This window comes from Limulus polyphemus, unplaced genomic scaffold (assembly GCF_000517525.1).
Source record: "Limulus polyphemus unplaced genomic scaffold, Limulus_polyphemus-2.1.2 Scaffold183, whole genome shotgun sequence".
In the NCBI taxonomy this organism is placed as follows: Eukaryota; Metazoa; Arthropoda; class Merostomata; order Xiphosura; family Limulidae; genus Limulus; species Limulus polyphemus.
The window spans coordinates 507152-519379 of NW_013665793.1; the positions used below are offsets into that span (position 1 = coordinate 507152).

Sequence of the window (12228 nt, forward strand, 5' to 3'; positions counted from 1 at the left end):
AGGTTGTACGTATTTTAAAGAGTCATTCAACTGTTCGTTTCTTCATATTCCTAAGATATAAAATAGAGGCTGTACTTATGTTAAAGATCATTCAATGTTCGTTTCTCATATTCCTAAGATATAAAATGAGGCTGTACTTATGTTAAAGATCATTCAATGTTTGTTTCTCATATTCCTCAGATTTAAAATGAGGCTGTACGTATCTTAAAGATCATTCAATGTTCGTTTCTTATATTCCTAAGATTTAAAATGAGGCTGTACTTATCTTAAAGATCATTTAATGTTCGTTTCTCATATTTCTAAGATTTAAAATGAGGCTGTACGTATCTTAAAGACCAGTTAATGTTCGGTTCTCATATTCCTAAGATATGAAATGAGACAGTACTTATCTTCGTTTCTCATGTTTCTAAGATATGATATAAGGCTGGATATGCTTGCGTAACAAACAATGGTTTCACATTGTTTCACGTTTTATGATTGACTTCCACTATTAGACAATATTTTAACAATTATATTTTAATGATATTTTACTTGGGCAGTTGATCACAAAGAGAACTGATGAGTAGTTTCAGAAATTATTAACTATTTTGTAAATCTATGATACTCTCAGTTGCTATTGAAATTAATTCGATCTCGATATGCTTCGATGAACTGCAACGATGCGAGAGTAGGCAGAGGTTTTCAAATGCATAAGACTTAATCAAAAATATTTGTTTGATTTTTATAGTAAGATAAGGGAGAGAGAGAGGGAGAGATGTTATGAAAAGGTTCGTAAAAATATGATGTCAATGAATGTTTCTAAACAGGCTGAAAACTCAAGCTTCGCATATATAAAATAATTGGATATCTGTTTCGTTATTATGCGGTGTAGATTAATCACAACAATGACTTTCGAAATTGAGTAGTTAAACACTGTCTCGACAATAGTAGTGTCTGGATAGAAGGACTTAGAATATATTGTCACAAGAAGAGCTAAACGTTGTCTCGACAATAGTAGTGTCTGAATAGAAGGACTTAGAATATAATGTTCACAAAATAGTTAAACAATGTCTCGACAGTAGTAGTGCTTGGATAGAAGGACTTAGAACATATTGTCACAAGAAGAGTTAAACAATGTCTCGACAATGGTAGTGTCTTGATAGAAGGACTTAAAATATATTGTTACAAAAAGAGTTAAACCCTGTCTCGACAATAGTAGTGTCTGGACAGAAGAACTTAGAATATATTGTTACAAGAAGAGTTAAATATTATTTACCTGTGAATAGACATATTTATAATATAATGTCACAAGAAGAGTTAAACAGTTTAACCCTGTTTCCTTTCCGAATCGAAATATTTAAAATATAACATCACAATAAAAGTTAAATACTCTTTTTTACTGGATAGAGTTAAACATTGTTTCATTAGTGTCTATGTAGAAGGATATAGAATATAATGATACAAGAAGAGTTAAACAAATAAACGTGACTGTAGTTACATCAGTATAACATGTGAAGAAGCTTGTTAAATATGATTAGTTTATGGATAGAAGTATTAGCACATCAACACATTACTTTTACAAAGAAAATAAGCATCATTTGAGCCGCGTCAGTGTTCGGATTTTGCAGCATAATCTTACGAAGCTAATACAACGTTATTTCACTGGTGTATAGATAAAAGTAATTTCAACAGTTTTCATTAATTTACTAGTGTCTAAACAGTCGTTATATTATTTCCAAAACATCTTGAATGAGTATTGTTCCGCAAGATGGGGGGAGGGGGATAAAAACTTGAATAAAAGATAATAAAGAAGAAATTGACACATCTAAATGAAAACTTTTTCTATTTTTATTTTGTGCGACGTTTCGGGCAGACGCCCTTCATCAAGCAGTAAAGACGGTGTTACAGTGGAATTATTTTCTCCATAATATTTTTTATTACCTATTAATTCCAAAACAGTTGTTTTTTACATGTCTGAAAAACGTATATAGGTAATGTTTGCTTGAAGACTCTGGTTTCTGACCAGTACTTCAAGACTCTGGTTTCTGACCAGTACATGGTAGTGAATAGTAAGTATTATTTTTGGGAGTGATAACTCTCTAAATAATACTTATTGAATAATACTGTGTGTTAAAGATATGTATAAAATTATAGTTTTATTTAACGGATTTTTGCATTTTGAGTTAGGCCTAAGTGGCCAAATTTGGCTTACATGTATATAAATACATAGCAAGTATTTCCAAGGCAAAGGTGTAGAAATTAATTTACAAATAACGGCACAAGGAAACATGGATATATCATTGACTTTGTACTGAATATTAGCTAAATGGTAATTTATAGATTATTGGGTCACGAATGGTAAAATATTACCGAAATATGACCCATGTAGGTATAGGACATTTTAAATTGTATCATCTGGAGCCAAAGAAATTTACGTAAATAATAATATTTTGATTGCAACATCTGGCGTAAGATTTGGCTAATCTGCATTGTAATTTTTATCCCAGTCACTACGAAATTTCTTAAGAAAGTCGTAAAATGGTGATTCACAGTAGCGTCTAGAAAAAGATTAGAAACGTGTCTCAAAGCTAGAACTTTTCACACCAGTTATTTAGATTCTTTAACGTGTTTACTGAACTCAATTTATTTTTGCTTAATGTTATCACATAATAAGTTTTATAAAATCACCAAGAAACTGATTACCGTGTACGTGTAAAATGACCAATTAACATGCACGTGTGATTTACTTTGGTGAAATTCATTCTAACATGTACTTCCTTGTTATCTCTGAAGAAGTGGAACGAAAAACTGACGCCTTAAACTACCGATGTCGTGTAGTTTTTGTTAGATGAAACACTAATCACCAAAAGATAGCTCTGGAATGTACAGTTCAGTCATAAATAAATCGAGATTATGCTTCTCTTATCTCCATGTGGTTCTTTCATTGAAATGCCATCGTTAAGGTGTATGAGATAGGAGACAGATAGTGTTAAGACCACGTTATAAATTATAACGGTTTTGGGAAAGGATTCAATATAAAAATAATGCTTCTTTTTTTCATTCAAATTTAACGGGTTTCTGTAGCTACTTCGAGTAGAAGTTCCCGACAATTTATTTTTAAAAGAGAACATTTCGCAATACTTTTATTTGAAATAATTTCATTCATTCAGAAATGAAGAAAAACGAATCTCTTTCCGTGTAGGTCTCGTTATCGTTCAGACTGTTTAGTCACAAAATTTTGAAAATTCGAAATATGTTTTTTGTTTTTGATAAACCACCGCGAGTAGTTTAAACTCGGAATAATATCCACACGTGTAAAATGGACATTTAGTTTTGAGTTTTGTTTTCGTTGTTAGTCAGTTAAAACGCGATTTTATTCCAGGCAAGAGACTGTTACGTCAGCAGCGGGTTACGCCCTCTATTCGGCCAAGTGATGGTATAAGACTGATATGATAACTGTTCATGATGGGTGTATAGTAGACGAAACTGGGTGTCGTATGAGAGTGGATAATGAACATTTAAAAAAGAAACAACACTTTTTTTTATATTGTTCGTAATAATTAGTAATGAATTTTTATAATATGAATCATGGTTTTATTAAGGGTAAAATTCCACTTATACACGTTATCCTACCCTTCACTAAACATACACTGGCACTTAATCAATCTGGATTAATTATCTTTGCGGACTAGTATTACTTTTATAGCTGGTGTTATTTACCGGAGTGTGTATTTACTGTGTATAGAGTAAGATAGAAGCTTGTTTAATGCTATGTGACACACCGTATTCCTTGATTCGCAACCCGCCAGTATCGTAGAGGTGTTTGTATATGTGTGTGTCCAATACAATCAAATAGGCCACCGTTGTTGATTTGGTACTTGATAACTTCGCGCCGTAGACTAGAGATAACCACGTATCAGTGCACGTATATTCGTTATTACTTGGCTATTGGCTCTAAAAGTAATCAAGCTTTATTTCAGCTTTTGACTACCTTCCTTTGATAATCTTTTTTAGAAGAAAACCAATCAGCTGATGCCTGACTTTATCTGAAGTATTGAGTGGCTAATTGTATATATACATTCAATTACGTATAGCCATCCACACACAAAGAATTAAGAATATTATTCATCAGACATAAAGAATAAATGTGCAAAGGAATCAATATTTAAAGAACAAGTTCTTAAAATCTGTGATATATATACATATATATACTGTGATGTACGTATACTCTACGTTAGGATAAGGCGCAGATATTCCTAGGTTGTAACAAAGCCAAAGAACTTTCATAAGCGCACCCATGAAGAAATAACACACAAAAAGAAATTAGTTGCATAATATGTTCAGAAGGTAGCCCAAAAAGGGGCTTATGAATCCTCACAGCTGCTGCCATAAATCGTATACATAATGTAGGTAAATGTTAAAAGAATCGTTAATAATATATTAAAAACCACATTGTCACACACGACACAACTGCCTAGTTACACTAGGAAAGACTGTGTGTGTGTCTTGGCTAAAGATTTGTGTATAAAGAAACTAATAACTGATAACGTTAAGAAAAATGGTCACTGTGTAAATGTATAAGTACTGATAACGTTAAGAAAAATGGTCATTATATAAATGTATAAGTACTGATAACGTTAAGAAAAGGGTCACTATTTAAATGTATACGTACTGATAACGTTAAGAAAAGGGTCACTATGTAAATGTATAAGTACTGATAACGTTAAGAAAAATGGTCACTATATAAATGTATAAGTACTGATAACGTTAAGAAAAATGGTCATTATATAAATGTATAAGTACTGATAACGTTAAAAAAGGGTCACTATGTAAATGTATAAGTACTGATAACGTTAAGAAAAATGGTCATTATATAAATGTATAAGTACTGATAACGTTAAGAAAAATGGTCACTATGCAGGATATAGTAGCTTTATGTACATAATTGACTGATATGGTAGAGAAAAGGCTCAGGATATAGTAGCTTTATATACATAAATGTGTACACTTAGTTTTCAGTAATTATACATTTACACAGTGACCATTTTTCTTAACGTTATCAGTACTTACACATTTATATATTGACCCTTTTTCTTAACGTTATCAGTACTTATACATTTATAGAGTGACCATTTTTCTTAACGTTATCAGTACTTATACATTTATATATTGACCCTTTTTCTTAACGTTATCAGTACTTATACATTTAAACCTTTTCTCTACCATATCAGTTGATAGCATCACTGTTTCTTTGCAGGCTGTGGACAATGACCGTAGAAATGTGGCTAATGTAATTGTACATTACATTATGTAATTAGACATTATTTGTACTGTTATTGTTTACAATCGGTATAAAAAGAGCGATACGTTAGCTACTGTATTCTGGAAATCTCACATTTGATCCATTGTGTTTTCTTCACATTGTTTTTAATTTATAATCTTTCAGTTCGACGTACAGCAAATGCGAGGTTTCTATATTCATTATATAAAATCTAAGCACTTGTTTTCTAAACCGCTTTTCAGCTTCCATTTGTACGAACATGCTCGCCCTTTCAGCCGTGGGGGCGTTATAATGTGACAGTGAATCCCACTATTCGTTCATAAAGAGTAATTCAAGAGTTGGTGTTGACTAGCTGCCTTTCTTCTTATGTGTCACCTCAAAATGAGGAAGGATAGCACAGATAGCTCTCGAGTAGCTTTGGGCGAAATTCAACAAACAAACAAATCCATTTGCACATAATTATAAACTCTTGATTTTAAACCATTATGATTGCGCAGACAAACATATTATAAAATATTTGTTATTGGTCACTTCAGGTCATCTCTAGGCAATTTTATCTAACTAAATAAAACACCGAGAAGCAATTTTTTAAATTTCTTTTTCTTCAAGAGATTTTTATTCCACTTGAAAGACATTTCCACCAAAAAAAATCGTTGTTTGTCTTCTAGGTGTTTTGTTATAATTTGAACAATAGAATCCTTGTTTGTCTTCTAGGTGTTTTGTTATAATTTGAACAATAGGATTCTTGTTTGTCTTCCTATTGTTTTGCTATAATTTGAACAATAGGATCGTTGTTTGTTTTCTAGGTGTTCTGTTATAATTTGAAAAATAGAATCCTTGTTTGTCTTCTAGGTGTTTTGCTATAATTTGAACAATAGGATTCTTGTTCGTCTTCTAATTGTTTTGTTATAATTTGAACAATAGGATCGTTGTTTGTATTCTAGGTGTTTTGTTATAATTGGAACAATAGAATCCTTGTTTGTCTTCTAGGTGTTTTGTTATAATTTGAAGAATAGGATTCTTGTTTGTCTTCTAATTGTTTTGTTATAATTTGCACATATTTTCATACTTTTATTTTATGAAATATCGTCATAATTGAATCTCAACTCATTTGAGAACACAAACAAACATGTACCAAATAGCACAATAAAACAACAATATTTGGTGTTTAGGTTTATCGTTACCCATACGGTGCATTTCAACCGAATCCATGGATACGCAAATATTTCTTTTAGCTGGAGATGTAAGCGACACTTTTAAATATTAAATATTTGATTCAATTATTAATATGCATAAACGTGTTATATTTTGGTTACAAACTTGGACTGTTCTTATGCAGTACATCTGGTCTGAAATTCTGTTAACACTGAAGTAACCGAAATAAAATAGTCGAAGAGTAACCTAATTTTTTTATACACATATGTGTATTTGTTTATATAAATATTGCAGAAGAATATGGGTTGCAGTATTTCAAGATGGTGTTCTTATGAAATTTCTAAAGTTTATTAAATCTGTGTATTCATTTGATTTAACTTTTACTCTGCATTTTTACTTTAAAACATCAAATTGTTGTTTTGTTTATACTGTAAAGAAAACCGTTTATGTATACATTATTTGGGGATTTTATCATTTCCAAACTTATGTCACTTTGTATAACACGTTCATTGTTCAAAATATTTCCTTGGTTTTTACTTGCAGGTTCAGTGACGATCGATTTTTCTGTGTACCTCTTCCAAACTCAAAGAAATTCATGCGTAAACAGAGCGAGTAGGAATTAGCCGCCATATCGATCTCTTTCCTCCTCTGTATCCCAGGCAACGTGAAGCACATCGGTGAGCTTGGGGAGTGTCTTAACCGATGATTGCGCATGCGGCCTTCAACTTTCGTCCTGCCTTCTTATCGACCACACGCACACTAGCAACGACGTTCCAGCGTCTTAGCACCACCGCAAGTACTGTAAGCACCTGGGGAAATTGTCTTCTTTCTCACGTTCTTCGTTCTTCTATTGTCTGAAAATTAGCTAAGCCAGTTTTTCATGAGTCATCGAACATTAAAAAAAATGCCTATTATAACTCTGAAAGTATAGATTTATTATACTGTTGAAAAGAAAATTAGTGAAATCATGTTTGAAGGAGTTTTTTAGCAATGATTTGATAAAATAGAAAACAAAAATGCTACAGAGTTGGCATCAACACTTTATAATTATAAAGATGTAGATAACAAGCTTGGATTAATAACTAGCAAGTCTGAGCCAATCGTTAAACATTATGAATTAAGTCTCATCAAGTTAATTCCATCGTTTCCTTGTCTAAGAATTGGCAACACGAGCACAGAAAAAGTAAAATCACTGTCCTTGGTCATATTCCTAGTACCCACCCAATATTTTCTGGTTAATATTTGACGTTCTTTCTCTACTAACCAAGCCTTTCATTTAACTGCTTCTGTCTGTGAAAACCTTTCGAAATTTTTGTCTTCATACCTTAAAGAAAAACATTTTTTTTCAATATAAATCACTAAAACCTAATATTTGCTCAGTATATGAGTGTTTTGTGGCTTATAACCAATTTTTCCCATAGCGTAAACATAAAATATGCTTTGAGATTGATTTGCATCTTAATGAGTTGCGTTTTAAGAAATATTTCTTTGGCTTAAAAATACAATTTTATGATTTTAATAAAAACAAATGCATTCATTCACTTGATGTACCAGATTTTATCTTGCACATTATTCAGTTGAGTTCACTTGAGTAAACAAACTTTATCGTTTCTATCCGAGAACTTCTATATCGATGGAAACGAACCTCAACAAATGTATATTTAATGTCCAAACGTAAGATCTGTATCATATTTGCCTCATTGTTTGAGGTAGGATTAAAACTGTTGTTGTTTGCAGCTGGCAGTTTTCCAGAGGAAAATTTTACTCAAGAACAACAACTTTCACGTTTTCTCCCCCCACCTCTTTCTACATATATATAAACATAATCGATGAACTATAACTGGACAAAAATGCCTTCTTTTATTACGTGATCATGCAATAAATAATGTAGAATATAATGATATTTCTCAGGAGAAAATAAGCTTCACTTTTACTGGCATAAAGATAAGTAGGTTCTGTAATTATAGCTGAGATACTATCGTTATCTTCTGAAAGATTTAGCAGTGACAATCAAAATCTTGTATGATAATGGAAGAATATAATACGCTCGATACGGATTGAAATAAATGAAATTCCTTCATATCACATTAATTGTTAGTATAATGTTAACTTCTAGCTTGGTGGATGTATCACGTCAGTTACCATGTGCGGCTCGTACTAATCACACGTAATGTTATATACATATCGAAATAACAACAGAACAGCAAAATTTATTACATCGATCTCTTCTTTAAAGACAAAAAAAGAGATCTTAGCAAATAGCAGAGTTTTCCTTACGGAAAAAAATGTACTTATCTTCTGGGAAAATGAAATTGGCGTCTATCATCTTAGTTGGCTATATATTTATATTCTTTATATTTGTTTGTCTTTTAAAGGTTAATTTCAGAACCGAAGATTGAAATTATATTTTAATCGTGGCGACATTTTCCTTTTTTCATACAAATATCCGTATAATTTTATAATATAAGATTTGTCTTGTCTACTTTCTATAAAAATTATTCCAAAAGATTCATCGAACCTGGTAGATTTACAAAGTTTTTTTTTTTTTTTGGAACAGAAGATCTTGAATTCGATTAAAATATTTTAAAAGAAAGTAGAAAAAGAAGATAGCAAAATAAAGTTAGTGTAATTATTATTCTTTAAATTAGAATAATTACAAGTACTCTTTGAAGATAATTAATATCAAATAACGTCAGGAATAACTTTGTACATATAAAAATTAAACTTTAAAAATGAATGAAATTTTTTAGCTGCTTAATTTGAAAACTTCTATTTTTCAATTTGAAAATTTCTACTTGTTTAATTTAAAAACTTCTACTTGTTTAATTTGAAAACTTCTATTTGTTTAATTTGAAAACTTCTACTTGTTTAATTTGAAAATTTCTATTTGTTTAATTTGAAAACTTCTACTTGTTTAATTTGAAAACTTCTACTTGTTTAATTTGAAAACTTCTATTTGTTTAATTTGAAAACTTCTACTTGTTTAATTTGAAAACTTCTACTTGTTTAATTTGAAAACTTCTACTTGTTTAATTTGAAAACTTCTACTTGTTTAATTTGAAAACTTCTATTTGTTTAATTTGAAAACTTCTATTTGTTTAATTTGAAAACTTCTACTTGTTTAATTTGAAACTTCTACTTGTTTAATTTGAAAACTTCTATTTGTTTAATTTGAAAACTTCTACTTGTTTAATTTGAAAACTTCTATTTGTTTAATTTGAAAACTTCTCAGTATCTAAGAAACAAGTTACGGATTTTCCTGCTATAACTTATCTTTGTATTCCAGACATAATACACTATAGCTTTTGATCTAGTTTCAAAAAAGATATAATTCTTAGACTATATATACATATCTATGCAATGCTTATCTTACCCTTAAGTGCAAATGTTATAAATGTTAAGCATGTAACATTTAATTGCAAAATTTATTAATAGATATTCTCACAATATGTGAAGCTAATGTTTGTGTTATTTTAGCAAGATATATTTATTTTTGTTGCGTTAGTACACTTCCCTGTTTAAAACGTTTTTGTATGTTTTTTACAGGTTATATTGGATATTTGCATGTTTTGTACAGGTTATATTGGATACTTGCATGTTTATTACCGGTTATATTGAATATTTTGTATCTATTTGATTAACTTTTAGAACTTAAAAATAAAAGTTAAAACATTTTAGTCTTATACGCGCTTCTATCTCAGATAACCGCTTCTAACATACGTTACCTTATTTCCTTTTGATTGGTTAATAATATTCTTTATTATAGTATGAATGCTAAAACTGTGAAGTACGACCGAATACAAGAACATGGAAATGTATTAATTGAAAAAGTTGAAGTTACAACGCAGACTTCACATAAAAATGAGATCTACTCCTATTAAACTGTAAATCCATAAACGTAAAGTGTGGCTGCACCCTGCTATAAATTGCTAGCATTGTTCAGTTGTGACGAATCACGATAACACGATCTTTGCCAAAAATAACCACGAAGACTTATTACATCTGTTCACAATCAGAAACTGACACGACATCTGGAAACAAATCTTCCAATAACATAAAATAACGTCTCAGATCACGCAAACTTGGTGTTTTCATCACCTCAAGTTCTTGACTTCGGTGTCGTAGAATGTTAAATAATGATTGAAATGAATGTTTTATTTGATCATTGAAAAGTTATGTTAGGAGTTATTATAAAATGAAATGATGATAAAGTTAACTTTTACATAAAATAAAGAATAGAATTGTACATAACTATTATTAAATGGATGTTATAGGTCAGTTTTCACTACTTTGGCAATAATATATACATTTATAAAGAGAGAGGAATTTTATAATTCCATATTATGTTATAAGACATTTATTGATTTTCTATAGTTACAGGATGTAACTTGTAAAAGAAAAGGGGAAAATATTAATTTATTTCTCTCTCTTTCAATAGAACTGCAATGTTTGGGATCTGATGTCTATCGAGAAAGTGCTAGGCAAGTGTTGGTCAGGTTGGTGTGCTCAGAAAGCGAGTTGAGAAAATGTACAAAATAAGGAAATATATATATATCATCAATACATTTGGCGAATTTTGACGTGATTTTTTTATCGCTTAAAGGACTTCTGTAATTTGTTCAATCGTTTTCATGCATATGCTGTGATTGTGAGCGTTAATCAAATATTAAATATAAATAACCAATAATTAATTTTTCGGCCAAGCTGAAGTGAAGTTACGCCAGCTACCTCCTTAAAAATGAATTTAACATTTATTTTTGTAATATAATTCTACCCCAGGAAGAAACTTATTAGATGTATATGTAAGTTTTATGTCACGATGTAAAATTAAATTATCTTTAAATCTACCACAGCATGTTGTATTATTTCTGTTAAATAAACGGTCATGAACTGATTTCAACAAACCATGTTTGAATCTTTTTTTTTCTTCGGCAGACGTTAACATGTTGTGTTACATGTCTAGTTGATTTCTTAATTAACAGGGTTTTATTTGTCAAACCTCACAAAGATAGTTACACTTTCAAGAAAGTTTAGAACTTTTGTTGTACAATTAAATATGGCCGAATACAAAACTTTTACATGCTGCAAATATGAAAACTGTTGAATATTTTAGTTTTTGCTAAATACAAAACTTTTACATGCTGCAACTATGAAGACTGTTGAATATTTTAGTTTTTGCTAAATACAAAACGTTTACATGCTGTAAGTATGAAGACTTTTGAATATTTTAGTTTTTGCTAAATACCAAACTATTACATGCTGCAAGTATGAAGACTGTTGAATATTTTAGTTTTTGCTAAATACAAAATATTTACATGCTGCAACTATGAATACTGTTGAATATTTTAGTTTTTGCTAAATACAAAACGTTCACATGCTACAAGTATGAAGACTGTTGAATATTTTAGTTTTTGCTAAATACAAAACTTTTACATACTGCAAATATGAAGACTGTTGAATATTTTAGTTTTTGCTAAATACAAAATTTTTACATGCTGCAACTATGAAGACTGTTGAATATTTTAGTTTTTGCTAAATACAAAACGTTTACATGCTGCAAGTATGAAGACTGTTCAATATTTTAGTTTTTGCTAAATACAAAACTTTTACATGCTGCAAGTATGAAGACTGTTGAATATCTTAGTTTTTGTTAAATACAAACTTTTACATGCTGCAACTATGAAGACTGTTGAATATTTTAGTTTTTGTTAAATACAAACTTTTACATGCTGCAACTATGAAAGACTGTTGAAATATTCTTTAGTTTTTGTTAAATACAAACTTTTACGATGCTGCACTATGAGACTGTTGAA

At 30.2% G+C, this 12228-nt stretch overlaps 1 long non-coding RNA gene across 1 annotated transcript in view; it reads left to right on the forward strand.

Annotated features, from left to right (window-relative positions):
* Positions 1–11257, forward strand: part of LOC111084952 — a 64458-nt gene extending 53201 nt beyond the window's left edge. Inside the window, exons 3-4 of the long non-coding RNA XR_002609828.1 lie at positions 6959–7216; positions 10854–11257. This is a non-coding gene — a long non-coding RNA (uncharacterized LOC111084952). The remainder of the gene's footprint in view (positions 1–6958; positions 7217–10853) is intronic.
* The last annotated feature ends 971 nt before the right edge of the window (positions 11258–12228 follow it).